Source organism: Pan troglodytes, chromosome 5 (genome assembly GCF_028858775.2).
Source record: "Pan troglodytes isolate AG18354 chromosome 5, NHGRI_mPanTro3-v2.0_pri, whole genome shotgun sequence".
Taxonomy (NCBI): domain Eukaryota; kingdom Metazoa; phylum Chordata; class Mammalia; order Primates; family Hominidae; genus Pan; species Pan troglodytes.
Genome location: NC_072403.2, coordinates 18,219,923 through 18,243,165, shown reverse-complemented (window position 1 = coordinate 18,243,165; position 23,243 = coordinate 18,219,923). Strand labels below are relative to the sequence as shown.

Sequence of the window (23,243 nt, the reverse complement as noted above, 5' to 3'; positions counted from 1 at the left end):
ACACCAGGGGGAGATGAAGAGCTACAGGGGCTGATGTTTTACTAGGACAAAAAGGAAAACCCTTCTAAATGGCAGAAAAAAACGCAACCTGGCTTGGGGGCCGAGGAGGGTCAAGGAATGGTGCCTAACATAGGAAGGAGGAATGCACCTCAGAATATTCCATTTATTCCCCGCACAAGCAGGGACATATTTTCTGGGACTCTTTTTTTTTGGGGGGGGGGGGTCTTCATTTAAGGCAAAAAGGTGTTCTTGTACAAGGTTAAGTGAATATGCAAGGAAGGTGGTGCTGAGAAGGAAATGCCATTCGAACAAGGAATCAGATAATACTTCACATTTAATAATGTGTTTACATTTTCAAAACAATTTCCTGTCTATCTAACCTTGAAATCCCCCCCTGAAGTACACACAGGGCAGTTACTGTACAGGTGACATCATGCCTTAATAAAGAAAGCAAAAGGTGCATGGAACACATTGGCTTTTTCCACTAGTCCCATTTTTCAGGTTAGACAACTGAGCACCCAGAATTTTTGTTTGTTCTCCACCAAAGCGCTCACAGTGGCCCAGTAAGACCTATGGGATAAATTTAGAGTCTCTTCCCAGGGGATGCCATCAAATACACACTTTGTCCATCTCCTCTTTTTGTTTTACTCCAGTTTTTCTGGGGATGGAGGGTGGAATTCAAGCACGGATGAATTTCCAAGACTGGCACAACACACATGCTGGGAAACCTTGTCTCCCTCCTCCTTCTAAAATCAAAAGGACAGTTTTTATCCCAACAGCAAAGCCGTGGGTTTGGACAGACTCAGACCCACAGACCTCCCTCGAAGTCACAGCAGGGGGAACAGGGACAGTGGCAGCGACAGGTCCATAATGACATGCATCCTCTAAAAGAGCCACTGAAGCAAGAGTCGGAGATGGGAGAGAGAGAGGCAAGAACTCTCCCTCCCACATCCACACACACACCCAGAGATGCCTCCACCCTATCCCCAGGGCCTCTGCCTGGGCCCCTGGCCTCCGCTGTGCGCTTACCTCAGCCTAGCCCCCGGGCCCAGGGAGGCCACAGCTCCCCGAGGACAGGCGGCACTGAGCCGGAAGCCAGCGCTGCCACCCGTGCCAGGCAGGGGTGCCCTGACCTCCCTCTCCAAAGCCGACCTTGGGAGAGGAGAGGAGAGCTGATGTCACATTCACAGGATCCAAGCAGCGCCTCCCCCCCCAACACTCCCGCGGAAGAAAGGTGGCCTGGGAAATATGTCTTGGCAGGGATTCCCCCTACTTTTTTTTTTTTTTTAACCTTTTGGCAACTTTGACCAAACACTGACAACAGTCAGGACCAACCTGTCCTCAAGGCCCCTACCCGGAAACCACCGCCCACGCCCTCCCCAATATTCTCAGGTCCAGCCTGGGTTCTACTTCAGCTGGAGTCCCGTCTCCCACCCCACTCCACGCCACCCCACCTTGCTGAGGCTGCCCCTGCAGGTTCCAGCAACGCCCAGCCTTTAGGTGGAGAAGTGGGGCAAAATGAAACTGCCCAAGCGCCTCCAACAGCACTCACCACGCCCCGTCTGTGTCATCCCGTGAATATGAATTGGAAACACAAAACGTGGCCAGCCATCCGCCCACACCTGGCCCTTCTCGAGCTCGGGGAAAGTAAATAGTAAGGAAGAATGCAGGATTTCAGACCTGGAAGGGCCCCACCGTGCCAAATATAATGGTGCCCCTGTCTCTTTGAATCCTGAATTTGCAAGACGTGTGCCTGCGCGCGCGCCTGTGTGTGTGTGTGTGTGTGTGTGTGTGTGTATGTGAGAGAGAGAGAGAGAGAGAGAGAGAGGGAGAGAGAGAGAGAGAGAGAGAGGGAGAGAGAGAGAGATAGGAGAAGAGAAGAGAGAGAGAGAATTCCCATGTCTTTTTCTTTGTGTGTCAGGGGCGAGGGGTGGCACCTGTCTTCTCTGTCCATCTCTCCATTTCTCCCTCTGGCAGCAGCTCCCTTTTCCTCCTGTAGGGGCAGAGGGAAGCCCCATTCAAGCCCACAGAAGGCAGCTAGGGCACTGCCAGGCAGCCTCCCAGCAAGACATTTTCCCAAGAATCAAGAAATGAGGGGAGAAGGAGAACCCCAACAAACCAGTGTTACAAGCTTGATGCCCCCACCCCTCCTCCACTTAAGGCACTGCTAGATAGAGATGCGGGGAGAAGAACTAGAGGTGAAAAGAGCTGGACAAAGGAGTGAATATGAAGGAGAGCTTCATAGCCCCACCCCACCCCTCAGAGGACTGCAGGGGGAAAATGCTCCTTTCCGCCACAGTCACTCTCAGAAAGGGAAGGGAAGGAAGGGAGAGATGCAAAGAGGAGGATTTTTTTTTCCCCAATAGAAAGTTTGCTGTGGCTGTTCTTGCCTTTTTTTTTTTTTTCTCAATTTTAATTTTTTTGGGGACAGGGTCTCACTCTGTCTCCGAGGCTGGAGTGCAGTGGTGCAGTTATAGCTCACTGCAGCCTCAACCTCCTGGGCTCAAGTGACACTCCTACTTCAGCCTCCTGAGTAGCTGGGACAACAGGCTCAAGCCACCATGCCCAGCTAAGTTTTAAAATTTTTTCGTAGAGATAGGGATCTCACTGTTGCCTAGGCTGGTCTTGAAATCCTGGCCTCAAGCAATCCTCTTACCTTGGCCTCCCACAGTGCTGTGATTACAGGCGTGAGCCACCACTCCTGGCCTATTCTTGCTTTTGAGGCTACACTTGAATGCTGGAAAGTATTTGATAAAACTATTTTTTATGTATTTCTTTCTGTATCTCTGTATTAATAGATATCTATAAATAAAACATGCTGAGCCCCCAATACAGATACTACACAGTAGCAAATTGTACTGTTTTTAGCATTCTCCAGCTTTCCTTTCTCAACTTTTGCGTAATAAAATTTGTAACTTTGCCAAGCCAATAAATTTGGTATGAGATGTTGCATTTAGCTCAGCAAAGCTAACAGTCATTAAGTTGCTTGAAAATCACACAAAGAATGAGGAAGTATTTTATCGTAGGCAAAGTGAAGCTATCCACACCACTAGGCCTGGTTTAGTCTTGGGTCAGTAACTATTATACATTTCTACTCTATGTAGCACTTTTGTGAAAAAATGTGTAATATAGTTATTAGGCCTGTGACACATCACACATCTCCAGGAGCTATGAAGAAACATAACTTCTCCCTATAGTCCAAAAAATAATGGTTGATTTAGCACAGGAAATATGATGGTCAATGTAAATTCATCCTGTACATTTTAAAAACATACAACATATGCATCTCTATTTCTTGGACACTCATCCATAGGATAATCATAGATAGCAAGTGTTTATTTAAAAGAGTATTTCCAATTCTCTAATCTAGCATTTCCCAAAGTTCAGTTATTCATTAAACTGCTTCACAATTTTTACCATATTTGGGTGCCACCCGTACATTTTTACTTAATATTTTCCTTTTAACTGACTTGTTTCTTTTACATGAATAATTTTAAGAAAATTTTATATCATTACTATCTTAAGCAATAATATACATGAAATTATGGTTGGTATGCTTAAATAATCCATATGAAATCATGGTTGGTATGGTTAAAAAAATCTACATGAAATCATAGTTTAATACATGCTAAACATTTAATCATTATACATTCATTAAGCTATTAAAAATAAAAATGTTTGGCTGGGCATGGTGGCTCACACTTGTAATCCCGAGGCCGAGGCAAGTGGATCACCTGAGGTCAGGAGTTCGAGACCACCCTGACCAACATGGAGAAATCCCATCTCTACTAAAAATTCAAAATTAGCCAGGCATGGTGGCGCATGCCTGTAATCCCAGCTACTCAAGAGGCTGAGGCAGGAGAATCATTGAACCCGGGAGGCGGAGGTTGTGGTGAGCCGAGATTGCGCCACTGCACTCCAGCCTGGGCAACAAGAGTGAAACTCCATCTAAATAAAATAAAATAAAAATGTTCGTACATGTATCTTCTATGCCCACACAGACATGCTCACCACCCTTGGGGAACATGCTCACCACAGTTCCATCAACTGCAATATCTTATACCTTCTTCTTTAAGAATTAAGCCCTGTTTCAATTCCTGTCTCTGACCTTTACTTTCAAGATAACTTTCAAATATTCCACACAAAAATGCTCCTACAGATGCATCTCAAAAAAGAGATGTTCCGGCATCCAGAATCTAGAAAAACAAAAGGTTCACATCCCAGAAAGGTTTTAACGGATACCTCCCCTTGGCTTCTTGCTCCAGTGTTGCAGCACTTATCTTTTATCTCCCTTCCCACTCTCTATTTAAATCTCCTCTCTGAGTGCCACTGACACACATGCATGCACACATCTGAACCTATAAATTAGACTAAGAGAAAATAATATGATTATGTATTAATAATTCATGATTAATAATTATATTAGGATATTGTTTGTTAATAATTATTATTATTAATATTAGAATCATATTTCACACATCTCAGAAAAATATGATAGCCAGTGGCTGCCTCCTCATCTTTTAAATGTTCATTCTATGTCATGAGTGACATCCGAAACTAAAGGGACTCTGATGCAGGGAAAGACCACTTGAGGGTGAGGGGAGTTGAGTCAAGTCACTTCATTAAGTCTAATTTGTGAAGTCATTTTAAACAAGCTTTCCATGTGTCTGAATGAGATGGTAAAAGGAACTAATTCTGGAGGGAAGGTTTCATAGAAATACGGCAGCTACCTTCATGGTTTCTTTCTTTCTTTCTTTCTTTCTTTCTTTCTTTCTTTCTTTCTTTCTTTCCTTTCTTTCTCTCTTTCTTTCTTTCCTTTCTTTCTCTCTTTCTTTCCTGCTTGCTTGCTTGCTTTTCCTTCCTTCCTTCCTTCTTTCCTTCCTTCCTTCCTTCCTTCCTTCCTTTTTAGACAAATTCTCACTCTGTCACCCAGGCTGGAGTGCAATCATGGCTCACTGCAACCTGGACCTCCTGGGCTTAAGCAATCCTCCCACCTCAGCCTCTTGAGTAGGTGGGAATATTATGCATTTCGTTTTTGTTTTTTAGAATTTCTTTGGCACATCAAATTTAGTGGCAAAAAATTAAGCAAAATAACTTCAATCATTCTCAACTTTTGTATAATAAAAGGTCTATGGCAGAGAGCTATCCTAAAATAACAGTGAGAAATTGATTCATTTGAAATTCGTTTTCATGTAAGAAATCTGGACTCAGAAAACTCCATTTCTCTAATGTGATGTGCATCCATGTTTATCGAGCCACCACTAGGTGTCAAAAGGAATTCTAGGTACGTTATGTGTTCCGATGTAAAGGTAGCATGGATTTTATATTCACAAGTCAATAGACTGATGGAGGATTAATAGATACCCCTGGAGGAGAAGCGATACAAATGGAGAAAAGAAAACAATGATTGGGGTGAGGAAGCTGAGGTTCCTACAAGGCTGCTGTGAAGACACTATGTACAAAGCAACTTGAGAAAGAGGCTGAATAGAGGTTTTAAAGGGTAGCAGGAAAGATTTTCAAAGGTAAGAGGATTTAGGAGCTGTGGCAAAGGACAGCAGATGGATAAGAAGGGCCAGAGAATTTTAACAGGATGTTTTGGTTACTGGATTTGCAGTGTCAGTGAGAACACAGGTGGCTTATGATGATGAGAAAGAGAGTATGTAGACAACGTGTGTGGTTAATATTTCCAGTATCTCTGTAATGTGTCAGTAGACTGTGGGAAGTCTATATAATTTTCACATATGATTCTCAAGCCCTAAGGATGTGTGTCCAGTCCCTAAAAGGAAAGGAAGATGCTAAAATTTGCCACAGTTCCCTGAGGAACCCCTTCCTGTACATTAGCTCCAGTGATTTTGACCATTCATGGTGTGGACTGTGTCACCATTAAAAGGTTCAGATTTTTATTTGTATTAGGAAATATTGTATGAGTTCAAATCTCCAACTCCACATTTCGCAAATCTCCTTTTGGACTTGGATATTTACAGAAAAAAAAAAAATTCTCTACAGCGTTTTAGAAAAGTTCTCTGGCTTTCAACATTTCTTCTCTTCTTTCCAAGAGAAGAGATTGAATAAAAGGATAATCTGTAATTATTCCTTCCACACTCCCCCCTCAAACTCTAATTTACTAAAAGTAAATTTCTCTTCAGATAATCATGTTTTCCCAAACATGAGTATGCTGGGAAAAGGGAAAGAGTATATTTTACTGGTTGTCTTCGTAGGACAAAAGTTAGATGACTTTTTAAAAGGGCATTTGTTTTTATTTGAAAATGCAAATTTAATTCCACATGCTCCAAAATATATTTCACACTAAGGATTTTGTTTGATTTGGCTTTTGCACTTTTTTCCATTTGTTCTTTTGATGGAAAAAAAAACCATTTGGAATAGTTACAAGAATAATTTTCCTGGAAATTCATGTCTTAAATTTTTTTTTCTGTGAAGCTTAAAAACCCCTGCATACATTGTGTTAATATTATTTAGCATTTATTGATTATTGCTATTTCCCTAAGTACAGATTTTATCAAGGGCAGTCAAAAGGCCATTGAAATATGTTTCTTTCTCACACGTGACTTGCAAAAGCAAAGAATGAAGAGTAATGCCATTGTGTGTCAATCTTTAATTTAACCAGAACTCCAAATTACGACTTTATTATGTTGTTTTAGAGAAATGTGGGAAAAAGAAAAATGGGATCAAATGAAGGAATATACAGTGTGTGTGCTTATAGCTCAAGATAAGGTTATTGCAAGACTTTAAGGAAAGCAGTACTGAAGACTTACTTTTAAAGAAGAAGAAGGAAGAGGAGGAGAGGAAGAAGGAGGAGGAGGAAGAGGAGAAAGGATCAGGCCTGGAGCCCTGGCCCCATTCTCAACCTCCCTTCTTCCTGGAGTGTGAGAGAAGCAATGAAGCATGATTTAGACAATCTCAAAGCTGCTAATGTGCATGTAAAGCACATAATCTTGCTACAAAGTGGAAAGGATCTCATGAACTGGAAAGTAGCTTGTTTAAACGATTTTTTCCAAACAGTTTCAAGATTAGCCAGGGAGGGCTAACATTTTCTAGATAAAGCATTTGCACAGCCTTGTTTCTTTCTGGCTGTTCTTTCTCCCCCCACATCCATTCTATTTTTGTACATTATCTGGAAGAAACTATCTTTTTGGACTAATGACCAGGTCTCTGTACCAGTGGCTTCATTTTTCCCAATTCTCTCCCATACTCCTCCCCTTTCAAGGAACATTCTACCACTTTGTTATGACTTGGATCCAACAAAATGGAGCAAAGAGCAACTGTTTCCAACATGCATAGAAACTCAAGCAAATGCCCACCTCTCCACTTTGACTGGTTAGCATTTTTTCCTATATGTGTAGATCTACATATTGATTTTTTTCTGCTCTCAAAAGATGACCAGAAAACATCTAGGACATCCTAATTCTAATTATGCTTTTCATTTTTTTAATCTAATCTATACTCACTTTATTTCTTTACATTGAAAGTGATATGATATCAGTTCAAAACCCTAGATACAAAATGAAAGAAATAATCAATAAGTAATAAATTCTCAGTGATGTTTCAAGGGCTTCGATCCCTTCTAGGGAACACAGAATCTGAAAACAGCAACAACCTTAGGAAAAGCCACCATCCACTAATGTAGAGGTGGGAGCAAATATAACATATCAGAAAAATAGAACATAACTAAGGAAAATGACAATCTTTAATTTAGCCAGAACTCCAAATTATGAGAACACCTAATTTTCAGGAAAGTGAAACTATTAATAATGACATGGTCCAAATATAGATCATCCAACTCAACAGAAACTAATGTCTACTCATTAAACAGCTCCTTGGAGATCAACTCCTCACTCAGATAGTCAACTTAGCCTCTCTCTGCCTTTCCCCATTACAAAATGAGAAAATATCATGTGCCACTTATCTCAAGATGCCTAGAAGAAAGTGTTTCGTTGAGGCTGTAGGTGAAATGATGGAGACAGTCATATCAATTGGAAAAGTTTAGTTAGTAAGATATACAGAGAGCTACACAAAGTTTTTTTCAAATCAAGGATTCAGAAGAAAAGGAAAGAGCAAAGTATCATCAAATGCAGAACATAAAAGAAAATGTGCAAAGGACAGAGGAAGAACTGTTTCACATAAGTTCTATTACTGAATGTTGACTGGGGCGAAACAATATCAAAATCCAATTTATGGAAGAGATGCTAATTTGAAGAGTCAAAAAGCTGAAACACAAGAGACGTTGTACAGAGAGGTCTGAAAGAGGAAGAATCAGGCAGTCGGAATGTAGACATGGTTTTGAGGCTGAGCACATGATCTCTTCCTAATTCCAGCTGAAATTGCCAGACTTGAGCTATGAAGTAGGCAGTGGAGAAAATGTAATTTGCAAGTATCTTAAAAAGAAAAAATTGATCTGAGAAAAAAGTCATTTTTACTTTAATTTCCTATCATTGTTTCTTTATTAGGGACTACATTTGGTTTTGTTTGTTTGTTTGTTTTTTGAGATGGAGTCTTGCTCTGTTGCCCAGGCTGGAGTGCAGTGGCATGTTCTTGGCTCACTGCAACCTCTGCCTCCCAGATTCAAGTGATTCTCCTGCCTTAGCCTCCCGAGTAGCTGGGATTACAGGTGCAGGACACCATGTCTGGCTAATTTGTATTTTTAATGGAGACAGGGTTTTGTCATGTTGGCCAGGCTGGTCTCCAACTCCTGACCTCAGGTGATCCGCCCGTCTCAGCCTCCAAAAATGCTGGGATTACAGGCGTGAATCACTGCACCCAGCCAGGGACTACATTTATTACAGAAATTTTCTTTTGAGTTGTAGATATAAGGCAAAGCACTAAAGATTGTGTAGAGATAAAGCAACACACTAAAGTGTCTTAAGAAGGTAGAGAGGGAAGAATGTTGATTTTCTAATTTATGAAAATGTGTTAGGAGAAAATAGTTAAATATTATTAAATAAAATAGTGCATTATAAAAGCTTATTGTGGGGTATAAAGTTATTAACAAAAGAATATGCTACTAATAAGTCTGAGTTATTATAGAATATACAGGAAGAAATTTTCTTTCCAGGCCTTATGTTTTTATATGATTAAAAAGTTATATCAATACTGGAAAAAAGCAGGCTCCTGCTGCTTGTCTTCATTGAGAATATAGCTTTGAAAGATCCTTTTATCGTTTACCCATTTCCCACAGCTTAAGAATTTTTGCAATCTTCCACTCACTCTAGAAACTAGCTTTTCCTTTCTCTTATTTTGTCACAGAGCTAGTTTTTCACAGATAAATTAAAGCCATGTTTACATCTGAACTTGATTATATTCCCCTCCTTACATTATTTATGTATTTTTTTAAAAAAAGCAACTCTAATAAAACTTCTCCCTGTAGTTATACAGATCTCTAGTTATCTTTTTTCTTCTTCATCAAAATTGCTTTTGATTGGATTGCTTATAGTTATACTTTTGGTTTCAATTTTTAGCTTCCCATTCTTCTTGAACACTTTCCCTTTCAACAATCTCTGAAGGTTTCCACTTAATTTTTACTGCACATTTTGTAATCTACTTTTGGTAATCTCTAGTATCTGTTTGCCTTCATGCTGGATTTTCCTTTTTGGACTGTTGAAAGGAATGATAAGCCACAGTTTCATTTAAGGTTCTGATCATTTTCATTTCACCAGATAGTTTTTTTCCTATTCAGTTCAAATTTTCCTAGTGGCATCTTTCTGCAAAATGAATGTGCAAGGAGGCACAGGTCCTTGCGGGACAAGAGCATGCAAAATGGTTAATAAAAAAAGATCTGTCCTCAGACACCCTGACTTAGCAAAATTTATCCTAAACCAACTCTACCCTGATCGCTCTCTGACCTCTGACCGCATCCTGCCAGCTTCCCATGTGTGTCAGAGCTAGCTCCAGCTCCTGTCTTGGCTTAGACTTTCCTTTATCCTCCATCTCAACACTTCATCTTCTGGCTCCCAGCTCATCTTCCCTACAGACCCAGCCCTTACACCAGCTATCTAGCGTGGAGTTTTCTGGTTAGCCTTAGGAGTGGGTAAATTTCCTAGTTTTCCCATCTCTTTTCCAGGGTCCTTGTGTCAGGGACATACCTCCCCTCTCTGCCTCTGCTACCTGTATATTGTGGGAAAAAGAACACTGGACTTAAAATCAAATAGGATTTACAATGGTAAACAAAAAAATACACAATTCCTATCTCCTTAGATCTTTAAGGTAGTGGAAGAGACTGCCAAACAAGTAAACAAAGAAATAAATAAAAATTGACAAGTTATGCTCAGGGCTATCCAAGCAGGTTTTATGACTACGGTGATTTTATGATGACTAAATTGGGAGTCCAGCTGCAAAAAGCACTGCCAGAGAAAGTTGGAGGAGGGGGGATGAAAATATAAATTCAGGAAAGAAGGTAGTATTCTTTCAAAAAATAAGCCAAGCGCTAAACTTCATAAAGGACTCAAGTATTTGAGATAGGTTTTGTTTTGTTTTGTTTTGTTTTGTTTTTTTATGGAATCTCGCTCTGTCACCCAGGCTGGAGTGCAGTGGCATGATCTCGGCTCACTGCAGCCTCCGCCTCCAGGGTTCAAGCAATTCTCATGACTCAGCCTCCCAAGTAGCTGGAATTACAGGTGCGCACCACCACGCCCAGCTAATTTTTGTATTTTTAGTCGAGACGGGGTTTCACCATGTTGACCAGGCTGGTCAGGTCTCGAACTCCTGACCTCAAGTGATCTGCCCACCTCGGCCTCCGAGAGTGCTGGGATTACAGGTATGAGCCACCATGCCTGGCCCAAGCTAGCTTTTGCAAGAGATTTTTAAATGTAGGATTTGAACAAATGGGAAATGTGTGGTATGTGTGGCATATATGAAAATGATATATATGGCTCAGACTAAGAAGAAAGAGTGGCCAGACATTAGGGGTTAAAGACCCTCAAGGACCCTCAGGATGGGTCCCAGCAGTGTTATTGTGAGGACAGAAACCAATAGGCTTATATCGCGTCTTCTGAAGCTGATACAACTCAATAAAAGGAAAGGAAATTACTGGCTATCTAGTGGCTTGAGGAAGGCAGAGATCTCTGAGAACTGATGAGGTTTGGTGAATTTTAATCTGGGAAGAATATTCAATAAGCTTATCTTAACAGTTATTGTAAATAATAAGGGTTTCCAATAAACTTTCTGAAGGTTCACTATGAGAATGAATTTTGGGGGGATAATTGGGGTTTTCTGCTTCTCTTCCTAGATACTTTCTAGCTAATTCTTACTAAAGAGAAAAGAAGAGCTATAATTTAAAGCAAGTAATTTTCTTACTCATTAAATGTTCCAGTAAATGATTTCTTAGAGAAGAAATTAAATTTACAACCAGCATTTTAAGGAGATAATATGATTTTTAATTCATAACCAAGTCCCACTCCTGCATTCTTCATCAATCCAGATTATCGAGTCCAAAAATAAAAACCACAGGCTTGTCCTACAAATGATGCCTTAATCCCAAAGGGGTTGTGGAGCCACGGGAAGAACACAAGGCTTCCAGCAAATCTCAGGGCTTCCAGCAAATCTCAGGTCTACCATTCCCCAGGTTCCATTTCCTTATCCAGAATAAGCAGGCGGCAGTCCCGCCCTGGAGGCCCTTGATGTCTATCACGCCATTGCCTTCCAGGGTCTCCAACCTCTTGTACTGGTCCAACTCAGTCCTCTTTCACAGGCTGACTCCTGACATATTGTAATATACGACTCTTCCTCTGCCGATTCCTGAAACACTGGAATTTCCCAGAGTTTCGCCCTTGGCCCTTTCCTCATCCAACAGATACCTCCTGAGTAATTCTATCCATTGTTTTCGTCTGCAAGACCTTTATGAACTGACGACTCCCAAATCTATTTCTTACTAATTGTGTAACCTTGGGCAAGCTACTTATCCTTTCTGTTTCCATTTCCTCATGTGCGAAATGTGAAAAGAGTAGTACTTACATCACGCATTATTGTTAAGTATGAAATGAGCTCAGATATGTGAAGCGATATAGAACAGTACCTGATGCGTAGCTGGTGCTCAATGAATGTTCACTATTGTTTTACCATTGTCCTCCTAGTTGCCCAAGCCAGAAATTCGCAAGACATCCTTGACGCTTGTGTCTCTTCAACCCCTCCTTCCCAATCTTATCAATTCTATCTCCTAGTAGCATTTCCACTCATTGGATTGCTCAAACAACCTCATGCTTGGTTTCCAGCCTCTAGTGTCATTTTCTCCTTAATCCATTCATCATATTGCAAGACAGTTAACTTAAGTCAGTTAATTTCATAACACACTAGATTTTCCAAAAAAATGTTTCACGGGAAGAGAATTAGACCAACAACCAGCATAATAATCAGGTGATCCTGTGAATGTCTGTTTACAGCAAAGTCCCTGTTCCTCCTTTCTTATCATTCTGAAGAAGCAAATGTCCAAAAAAAGCAAACAAAAATAATCATATGTCTATATTCAAAATGTTAACAGATTTATATTTATCAATGCAAAACTAATTCTATTTCTCCCCCACTTTAAATCCTCGACCCATTAACCACAGCCATCAAAATGAATCTGAACTCTTCAAAATGGCCCTGCCTCCCAGCCATAGGTATTTGAGCAGGGGCCTTGAACTTGTCCAGCTCTGCCTCTGGGAGCTTTGCATGTTTTTCCCTCTATCTGTAGTGAAGCTGTCCCTATGCTTCTGGACTGGCGTTTGAAGACTCAAGGTGAATGTCTCCTCCCTGGGGAAGTCTTCCCTAAAACCCCTCCAACATACATATTTATCAAGCCTTGTCTGGCTAAGACAAAATTAAGGGTGCCTCTCCTAAGTCCTCCTGCACCATAACTCGGTACAAACGTCTTGCATAACACTTATTACACCCAATTATAATCACCAGTTGTTCACCTGCCTCACCTTTCAGATTGTAAATTCCTTGGCGTAAAGGAATGTACTTTATTCAGCTTTGTTTTCCCAGCTTTTGCACAGTAACTTACTTTTAGAAGGTACTCAGTAAAACTTATTTTTAAGTACAGATTGAATTCATAGCATACATGGAGTCCCCAGCACAGTGCTTGCACTAACAGTCCCATCGTTCCTTTCTCTTTCTGCTACTGGAAAATGCCATCTGGATGGAAGTCCCCTTCCTAGAAATTTCCCTGAAACTACCAACATCTTTGGGTAAATAATAAAACTCCTTGTGTGTTAGGATTCTTTTTTTTTTTTTTTTTTTTTTTTTTGAGATGGAGTCTTGCTCTGTCACCCAGGCTGGAGTGCAGTGGCGCGACCTCGGCTCACTGCAAGCTCCGCCTCCCGGGCTCACGCCATTCTCCTGCCTCAGCCTCCCGAGTAGCTGGGACTACAGGCACCCACCACCACGCCCAGCTGATATTTTGTATTTTTAGTAGAGACAGGGTTTCACCGTGTTAGCCAGGATGGTCTCGATCTCCTGACCTTGTGATCCACCCGCCTTGGCCTCCCAAAGTGCTGGGATTACAGGCGTGAGCCACCATGCCCGGCACGATTCTTATTTTTTAACTTGTGTACAAATACAAATGGGCATGCATGCATACACACACACACACACACACACACACACGGTGCCCCCAAACACACAAACCAAGTCCTCTCGCTCAAAGAGTGAGTCTGCAATCTAGCCAGCTAATTAAGAAGGGAGACACGGGTGCAAGGCTTCTACCCATAAAATGTCCCCTACAACTTTTAAAAATACCATTTCTTTAACCTGAAATTGTTTGCCCCAGATCTTGTTATGAAGAAAGTGAGAAACTTTACATTTATAAAATATATATAATATAAACATTACATGAAATCTATTACAAATATTATATAAATATCTAAAAATGGTTATCATCTTCATGGTCAAGTCCAAAGGTTGGGGAAAAATTAAATTTTGGTTACAATAGAGGGAAAATAAACAACTACAGATCTGCTGGGTCAAGTAAAAGGTGTCTATTTTAATGAGGATTTTGTAACAAAAGAAATATGTGTAACCAGGCCAAGCCTCTCCCTTCAAGAATTCAGGTAAAGATTCTATCACATCCCTCTCCTGCCTCCTGAGTGACAAGTAGCTTCAGAGCCAAAAATGACTCATCAAGACAGTACTTTCTGTCTGTCCATGTGACACAAGGAAGCATGTCTATGAGGGAAGAGCCCCAAGCAGCCAACTGAGGGCTCTGAGGCCTGACAGCCCATTTATGAGCCAGAGTCCTGAGGGACCCCCACGGGTACCACTAGAAGTGCTCTTGGGTTAGAAGTGTTTTGAGGTTGCATAATGTCTTGGTATATCAGTAAACATTGAAATCTGGAAGGAAATCCACTAGTAACTTATCTAGTTCATATCAGGGGTCTTTGGGGGAAAGGAAGGAAGGAAGGAAGGAAGGAAGGAAGGAAGGAAGGAAGGAAGGAAGGAGAAGGAAGGAGAAGGAAGAAATAATTCAAAAAGCTTTCTAGCAGCCAGTGCCCAGTCCTCTCAGCAAAGAACCAGAATTGTTCCTTAAATCCAAGGTAGACAAGAAAACATTCTTGAGAGTGAAGTTAGAAGGCTTGGGCTGAATCCCACATCTGACACTTGCTAGCTATTTGTCCTCGGACAGTTAGCCTCTCTGAGCTCAGCTTCCACATGGACCAATGGGACATCTGACTAGCTCTGACAAAAATCGAGTGAGACAGATCTGAAAGCACCAGACAGTGTATGTCAAAGTAGGTGTGTAGATGACTCTAATTTATTCTGAAAATATTTATGGAGAGCCTATTAGAGACCAGGTAGTGTTCTAGATGCTGGCAATACAGTTAGTTGTAAACAATACAGTCCCTATTCTCATATCTAATTGGGGGAGAAACATACCTAAAAATTTGAGCTCAGATAAATAAAAGTTTTAAAAATAAATGACCACTTTTTCCATCAGGGAGGTATGTGCTATTACTGAGGACTTTCCATGATATAGTAAATATGCCTAATATGTTTTGATGGCATCACAGGGCTCTGCACTAATATTCAACCAATTTACTCTTAGAATTGATCTCTGTCTATTGCACTCTCTGCCAGAAAGTGAAATAGCAGTTTATTAGCAAGGTCTTAAGTTGCTAATTGCCTCATGCTTTTCTAAATTGTAGTGCTTATCTACATCAAAATAAAATCCATTAGAATTAGTTACATCTCCTACTCAAGTTTTAGCTGGCCTAGTAAATTCCATGGTGGGTAGTGTACATATTTAAAAATCACTGGGCAAAAGACAATTTGTTTAGTCACAGTGATAATTCACCAGATACCTGCTCTGCTCTGAAGAGAAGGTTTTTTAAAATAAGAATGAAGACCAAGTGAAGATAACAGATGAAATTTCTTCCAGATGACGTGGAAGCCAAGTACAATATATGGGTAAGAAAATAATCCACCCTCTGTTTAGCACCCCCAGGCCCATTAGTGTTATTTCTTAACAGAGACTGCTGTTTTATTGTATGACCTCCTCAAATGTCCTATTAAGGTCAATGGCTCTATTTGTGCTTCTATATTGTACACTGGAAGACTTTCTACACAGTTCTAATTCTCCAGTATCTCTGAAAGGAAAGGCACTTACTGAAACTCAAAGACAGTGCAAGAGTCTCACTTGAATTGTATGAGTCCACTAAAGCCCTTCCTATGGTCAGATGAATTGGGGTGCTAGCTCACACTTCAGTCATCTGTGGATTCCTGAACTACTGTTAGGACTAGGAACTCTGCAGGTAAACCATAACTGAAAAAAAAAAAAAAAAGTCCTGCCTACAATTCTAGTGCATCTCTCATCAGTGTTTAAATATATCCTTTTAAAAGGAAAAAAAATTGCTGAATTTGGTATTGTCTTAAATTTTCTTTACTGTTATAGCTCTTGAATATATGTAAATCATCCAAATGATTTAGAGTATATATACAAATACATTCATTGCCTTATTAAAATTTTTAAGTTCTGAGAGAGACACTGTGCATCTCTCCCTTTGCCCTTCCTCCCTATCACTGAGAAAAGACCACATTTCAGAAAAATTATCCTATCCTAGCCATAATACCTACCTGCAGTTCCATGAATGAGTCATGCTCTCCCATCTCACAAACTTTCTGCAGGCCTGAAATGCATTTCCACACATCTCTTTGCTGGCCTAGCCCCCACTCTCAATCAGGACTCTGCTTAGATGTCACCTTTCCTGGGGAGGCCTCCTCTGACCCCCTTCCCTTAGCACCAGGCAAGAGGTCCCTCCTCTGTGCTCCCAGTGCACACCATGGGTTCCCACCTTAGCACTTGCAAGTCTGTAGAGTCGTCACAATTTACTTAGTGCTCATCACTGGGCTGGGAGATTTTGGAGAAGAGGGACTGTGTCTTTCCTGCCTGGATCCCCATTAGATCAGTGACAGCAGTTCCAGGACATTAATTAACACCTGGAATAGCACCAGTCCCATGTGTTCTTCCCTCCTGCTCTGCTCTAAACACTTTCCCTGTTATCCCAAACTCTTTTTGTCCACACCTGACATTCCATTTTGAGTTTTTGGAGTATCTTCTCCACTTCTTTTCTCTTTCAAGGCTATCTTTGACACACATATTCCTTAAAGAGTATGACTCAGCTGGGCGCAGTGGCCCATGTCTATAATCCTAGCATTTTGGAAGGCCGAGGCAGGTGGATCACCGGAGGTCAGGAGTTCAAGGCCAGCTTGGCCAACATGGTGAAACGCCATCTCAACTAAAAATACAAAAAAAAAAATTAGCTGGGCATAGTGGCGCATGCCTGCAATCCCAGCTTCTCCAGAGGCTGAGGTAGGAGAATTGCTTGAATGAAGGAGGTGGAGGTTGCAGTGAACCAACATCACACCTTTGCACTCCAGCCTGGGTGACAAGAGAGAAACTCTGTCTCAAAAAAAAAAAAAAAAAAAAGAGTATGACTCAATAATTATTATGTAAACTTATTTTGCATGTATGTAAGTGTGAGAAGAAGTCGCATAATTAATTTTTCCTCACTCCAGCTCTTCCTATGGTCTCTTTATTTTCCTAACCAAAGCTCAAATTCCAGCTTCTCTGCCTCATCACACCACTCCTCACCCTATAGCTGAAACAATGAGTTAAAAAGGTAGCCCTGGTTTCTGTGTTCTCTTCTAATACTAGTGAATTATCTAGAAAAAAAATTTTATCAAGCAGTGACCAGTCTCCGAGTCACTGAAAAAGAAAGACAGGATTCCCTTAACCTTACATTATGGTAGCCTTCCACCATCTCAACTGTATTTTTTATGTAGACTTTTGTTTCTGTTCTCCAACTATGTATTGTCCTGCATTTCTCCAACTTTACTTTCTTCTCTCTTTCTAGGTTAGTCATTTATGACATTCTTAAAAAAGAGTTTTTGGATTTGGGGGCTTTTTGAGAAAAATATCAAGTCACATACACAAGAATTTCTATTAGACTATTAGCAGATTTCTCAAAAGAAACCTACAAGCCAGAAGAAAATGAGATAATACATTCAAAGTGTCATTAAAATGTCATGTATAATATTATACTCAGCAAAGCTATCTTCAGAAATGAAGAAATACATTTTTTCTCAGACAAGCAAAAGCTGAGGGAATTCATCACCGCTAGACCAGCCTTACAAAAAATGTTTAAGGAAGTATTCCAATTGGAAGCAAAAGGACAATAATTACTATCGTAAAACATATGAAAGTCTAATCTCACTGGTAGAGGTAAATTTATTATCACATTCAAAATACTTCATTACCATAATGTTGGTACATAATCTTTCATATCTCTACTGTGAAGTTAAAAAGTCAACATGGTCAATGATAAGTCTAGCTACAATAAGTTGTTAGGGAACACACAATATAAAAAGATGTAAATTAAGCAGCAAAATTAAAAATTGTAGAAGGGATAGTAAAAGTCTAGAATATTTGTATGCAACCAAAGTTTATTATTATCAGCTAAAAATAGTCTATTATAACTATACAATATTTTATGTAAGCCCCAGAATAACTGCAAAGAAAAATATTACTGCAGATACACAAATGAGAAAGAGAAAGAAATCAAAGTTTATTACTACAGAAAATCACCCAAACATAAATGTAGCCATAAGAGAGGAAGAAAGAGACAGAAGATAAACAAAACAACTGGAAGACAATTAATAAAATAGCAGGAGTAAGTCTTTACATATCAATAATAATCTTGACTGTAAATGGATTAAATTTCATAATTAAAGTATATAAAGTGGCTAAATAGAGTTAAAAAAAAAAAACAAGTATGTGTTGCCTGTGAGAGACTTACTTAACCTGTAAGAACATACATAAACTGAAAGTGAAAGGATGGAAGCTCATATTCCATGCAAAGAGAAACCAAAAGAGAGCAGGAGTAGTACATATGACAATTGTAAATATATGTGAAACTAGCAGTTGAGCACCCAAATGCGTAAAGCAAATATTATTAGATCTAAAGGGAGGGAGAAACCTCAATACAATGATAGTAGAGGACTTCAACACCCCACTTTCAGCAATGGACAGATCATCCAGACAGAAAATCAACAAAGAAACATCATATTTAAACTGCACTCTAGACCAAATGTACCTAACAGTCATTACAGAACATTCCACCCAACCGCTACAGAATACACATTCTTCGCAACAGCACATGAAACCTTCTCAGGATAGATCATATGTTAGGCCACAAGCCAAGTGTCAACAACATTTTTTAAATCAAAATTATGTCAAGTAACTTTTCACACCACAATGGAATAAAATTAGAAATCAGTAACAGGAGAAATTTTGGAAAACATACAAATATATAGAAATTAAACATGCTCCAGAAAGACCAATGGGTCAATAAAGAAATTAAAAAGGAAATTTAAAAATAATTTAATACAAATGAAAATGGAAATATAATATACCAAAACCTATGGGATACAGCAAAAACAATTCTAAGAGGGAAGTATATAGCAATTAACATCTACATGAACAAAATAGAAAAATCTCAGATAAAAACCTAACATTGTACCTCAAGAAACTAGAAAAACAAGAACAAACCAAAGCCAAAATTGGTAGAAGGGAATAAATAATAAGGATCAGAGCAACAATAAACAAAATAGAGAAAAAAATTAAAAAGATCAACATAACCAATAATTGTTCTTTTGAAAAGATAAACAAAATCAACCAATCTTTAGCCAGACTAACTATGAAATAAAGATAAAAGCCAAATACATAAAGTCAGCGGTGAAAAAAGAGACATTAGAACTGATCCTAGAAATACAAAGGATCATAAGTGACTTTTATGAAAAGCTAAATCTAGAAGAAATGGATAGGTTTCTAGGTACATATGCTACCAAAATTGAATTATGAAGAAACAGAAAACAGAGCAGAACAATAATAAATAACAAGATTAAATCAATAATAAAACATCTCCCATCAAAGAAAAGCCCCGGACCAAGTGGCTTCACTGCTGAATTATACCAAACATTTTTTTTTAATGAACATCAATTCTTTTCAAATTACTCCAAAAAATTGAAAAGGAGGTAATTCTTCCAAATTAATTTTATAAAGCCATCATTACCCAGATACTAACACCAGAGAAGAACATAACCAAAAAAACAAACTACAGGCCAATCTCCCTGATGAACATAGATGCAAAAAAAAGTTAACAAAATACTAGCAAGCTGAATTCAACAGCACATTAAAAAGATCACTTATCATGATTATGTGAGATTTATTCCATGGACTCAAGGATGGTTCAGCATACCTAAATCAATAAACATTATAGAATCAAGGACAAAAACCATATAATCATTTCAATTGATGCAGAAAAAGCATTTGATGAAATTCAACATCTCATCATAATAAAAACTCTCAACAAATAGAAATAACACACCTCAACACAATAAAGGCCATATATGACAAACCCACAGTTAAATCATGCTAAAGGAGGAAAAGTTTAAAGCTGTTTCTCTAAGATCTGGAAAACGACAAAGATGCCCACTTTCGGCACTTTCATTAAAAACAGTAATGGAAGTCCTGGCAAGTACAATTAGGCAAGAGAAAGAAAGGTCATTCAAATTGAAAAAGAGAAAGTCAAACTGTGTCTGTCTGCAAATGATATGAACTTATATATAGAAAAACCTAAAGACTCTATCCAAAAAACTTTTAGAACTGATAAACTAATTCATTTAAGTTTCAGGATGCGAAATTCAACATGCAAAAATCAGTAGCATTTCTATAAAACAATAAAGAACTCCCTGAAAAAGAAAGAAAGAAAGCAATCTCATTTATGCTAGCTACAAAAATTAAGATACCCAGCAATAAATTTAACCAGGGAAGTGAAAACTCTTTACAATAAAACCTGTAAAATATCGATGATAGGAATTGAAGAGGACACAAATAAATGGAAAGCGGTCTCATGTTCGTGGATTGGAAGAATTAATATTGTTAAAATGTCCATACTACTCAAAGTGATCTATAGATTCAATACAATCCCTATCAAAATACCAATGATATTTTTCACAAAATTATATTTCACAGGAATAGAAAAAGTTGATCCTAAAATTCATATGAAACCAGAAAAGGCTCCAAATAGCCAAAGCAATTTTGAGCAAAAAGAATAAAGCTGGAGGCATCACACTACCTGACTTCAAAATGTACTACAAGTCTATAGTAACCAAAACAGCATGGTACTGGCATAAAAATAGACACATAGACCAATGGAACAGGATAGACGATACAGAAATAAATCCACACATTTACAGCCAACTAATTTTTGACAAAGGTGCCAAGAACACATATTGAGGAAAGGACAATCTCTTCAACAGATGGTGCCAGGAAAACTGGATATCCACATACAGAAAAGTAAAACTAGACCTCTATCTCTCATCATTACAAATATTAACTCAAAATGGATTAAATACTTAAATGTAAGACCTAAAAAGATAAATCTACTAGAAGAAAACATAGGGAAAACATTTTGTGATATTTGTCTGGGCAAGGATTTTTCAGACCTCAAAAGCATAGGCAACAAAAGAAAAAGTAGTTAAATGGGATTATTCTGCATCTAGAATGGTTAATCCTTTCCAGAAGGCTTTCCATTCACTTTGCCCAGATCCATCAGAGGAATCGCTGTCTATGGAAGCTATGGCATTATAAAATGAGTTTCTTAAATTATAAGGCTTGAAAGTCAAAATTACTCCTTGATCCATGGGCTACAGAATGGATGTTGTGTTAGCAGGTAGGAAAACATTAATCTCTTTGTACATTCTCATCAGAACTCTTGGGTAACCAGGTACATTGTCAATGAGTAGTAGTATTTTGAAAGCCATTTAAAAAAAATAGGTCTAAACGGTGAGCTTAAAATATTCAGTAAATAATGCTGTAAATAGATGTACTGTCATCCAGGCTTTGTTGTTCCATTTATGTGGCACAAGAAGAGCAGCTTTTAGCATAATTCTTAAAGGCCCTAGGATTTTTGGAACGGTAAATAGGCATTGGCTTCAACATAAAGTTACCAGCTGCATTTGTCTCTGACAAGAGTGTCAACCTGTCCTTTGAAGCTTTGAAGCCAGGCATTGACTTCTCTCTAGTATGAAAGTCCTAGATAGCATCTTCTTCCAATAGAAGGCTGTTTTATCTACAGTGAAGATCTGTTGTTTAGTGCAACCACCTTCCTCAATGATCTTAAGTAGATCTCTGGATAATTTGCTGTAGCTTCTACATTAACCCTTGCTGCTTCACCTTGCACTTTTATGTTATGGAGATAGCTTCTTTCCTTAAACCTCATGAACCAACCTCTGCTAGTGTCAAACTTGTCTTCTGCAGCTTGCTCACCTCTCTCAGCCTTCATAGAATCGAATAGTTAGGGCCTTGCTCTGGATTAGATTTTGGCTTAAGGAAATGCTGTGCCTGGTTTGTTCTTCTACCCAGACTACTAAAACTTTCTCCATATCAACAATCTGGCATTTTGCTTTCTTATAATTCATGTGCTAACTTGAGTTTCTTAAATTATAAGGCTTGAAAGTCAAAATTACTCCTTGATCCATGGGCTACAGGGACCTTTAAACCATAGCAATTATAATAGTAACATCAAAGATCACTGATCACAGGTCACCATAACAGAATAATAATAATTATAAAGTTTGAAATGCTGGAAGAATTATCAAAATGTGACACAGAGATAAGAAGTGAGCACTTCTGTTGGAAAAATAGTGCCAATAGACTTGCTCAATGCAAGGTTGCTACAAACCTTCAACTTATAAAAAATACAATATCTGCAAAGGGCAATAAAGGAGAGCACAATAAAATGAGGTATACCTGCATGTACAATTATGCATTAATTCAAAACAACATTTTAAAAATATATTGCTGGATTTGGTGTTGTCCTAAATTCTTCTTTACTATAATCACTCCTGAATATATGCAAATCATCCAGGTGATTCATGGTACACACATACTAATTGCATTAACAAAAAAAGAATTTTTAAGTTCTGAGAGAGACACTATACATCTCTCCCTTTGCCCTTCTTCCCTACCACTGAGAGAAGACCACATTTCAGAAAAATTCTACTCCAGCCATAATACCTTCCTGTGGTTTGACGAATGAGTCATGCTCTCCCATCTCACAAACTTTCTGCAGGCCTGAAATGCATTTCCACACATCTCTTTGCTGGCCTAGCCCCCACTCTCAATCAGGACTCTGCTTAGATGTCACCTTTCCTGGGGAGGCCTCCTCTGACCCCCTTCCCTTAGCACCAGGCAAGAGGTCCCTCCTCTGTGCTCCCAGTGCACACCATGGGTTCCCACCTTAGCACTTGCAAGTCTGTAGAGTCGTCACAATTTACTTAGTGCTCATCACTGGGCTGGGAGATTTTGGAGAAGAGGGACTGTGTCTTTCCTGCCTGGATCCCCATTAGATCAGTAAGAGCAGTTCCAGGGCATTGATTAGCACCTGGAATAACACCGGTCCCACTGTGTTCTTCCCTCCTGCTCTGCTCTAAACCCTTTCCCTGTTATCTCAAACTCTTTTTGCCCACACCTGACATTCCATTTTGAGTTTCTGGAGTATCTTCTCCACTTCTTTTCTCTTTCAAGGCTATCTTTGACACATATTCCTTAAAAGGTATGACTCAATCATTATTAGCTCCTCTTTCTTCCTTGATGTTTGTTCTAAACTTATTTTGCATGTATCAAAGTGTGAGACAAAATCACGTAATTAATTTTTCCCCACCCAAGCAATTCCTATGGTCTCCTCAGTTCCCTA

General features: G+C 39.2%; 1 protein-coding gene across 5 annotated transcripts in view; it reads right to left on the bottom strand.

Moving 5' to 3' along the window:
- EDN1 (endothelin 1) overlaps positions 1–23,243 on the bottom strand; it is a 121,482-nt gene that overhangs the window by 7,682 nt on the left and 90,557 nt on the right. The window contains exon 1 of one of the 5 annotated variants that reach the window (XM_063812785.1): positions 1,030–1,207. The exons of 3 other annotated variants lie outside the window; for them this stretch is intronic. The gene's annotated coding sequence lies outside the window, so the exon portion shown is untranslated. Of the gene's footprint in view, positions 1–1,029; positions 1,208–23,243 lie in introns of those variants that run through there. One more of the 5 variants, XM_063812787.1, reaches the window with a different exon arrangement.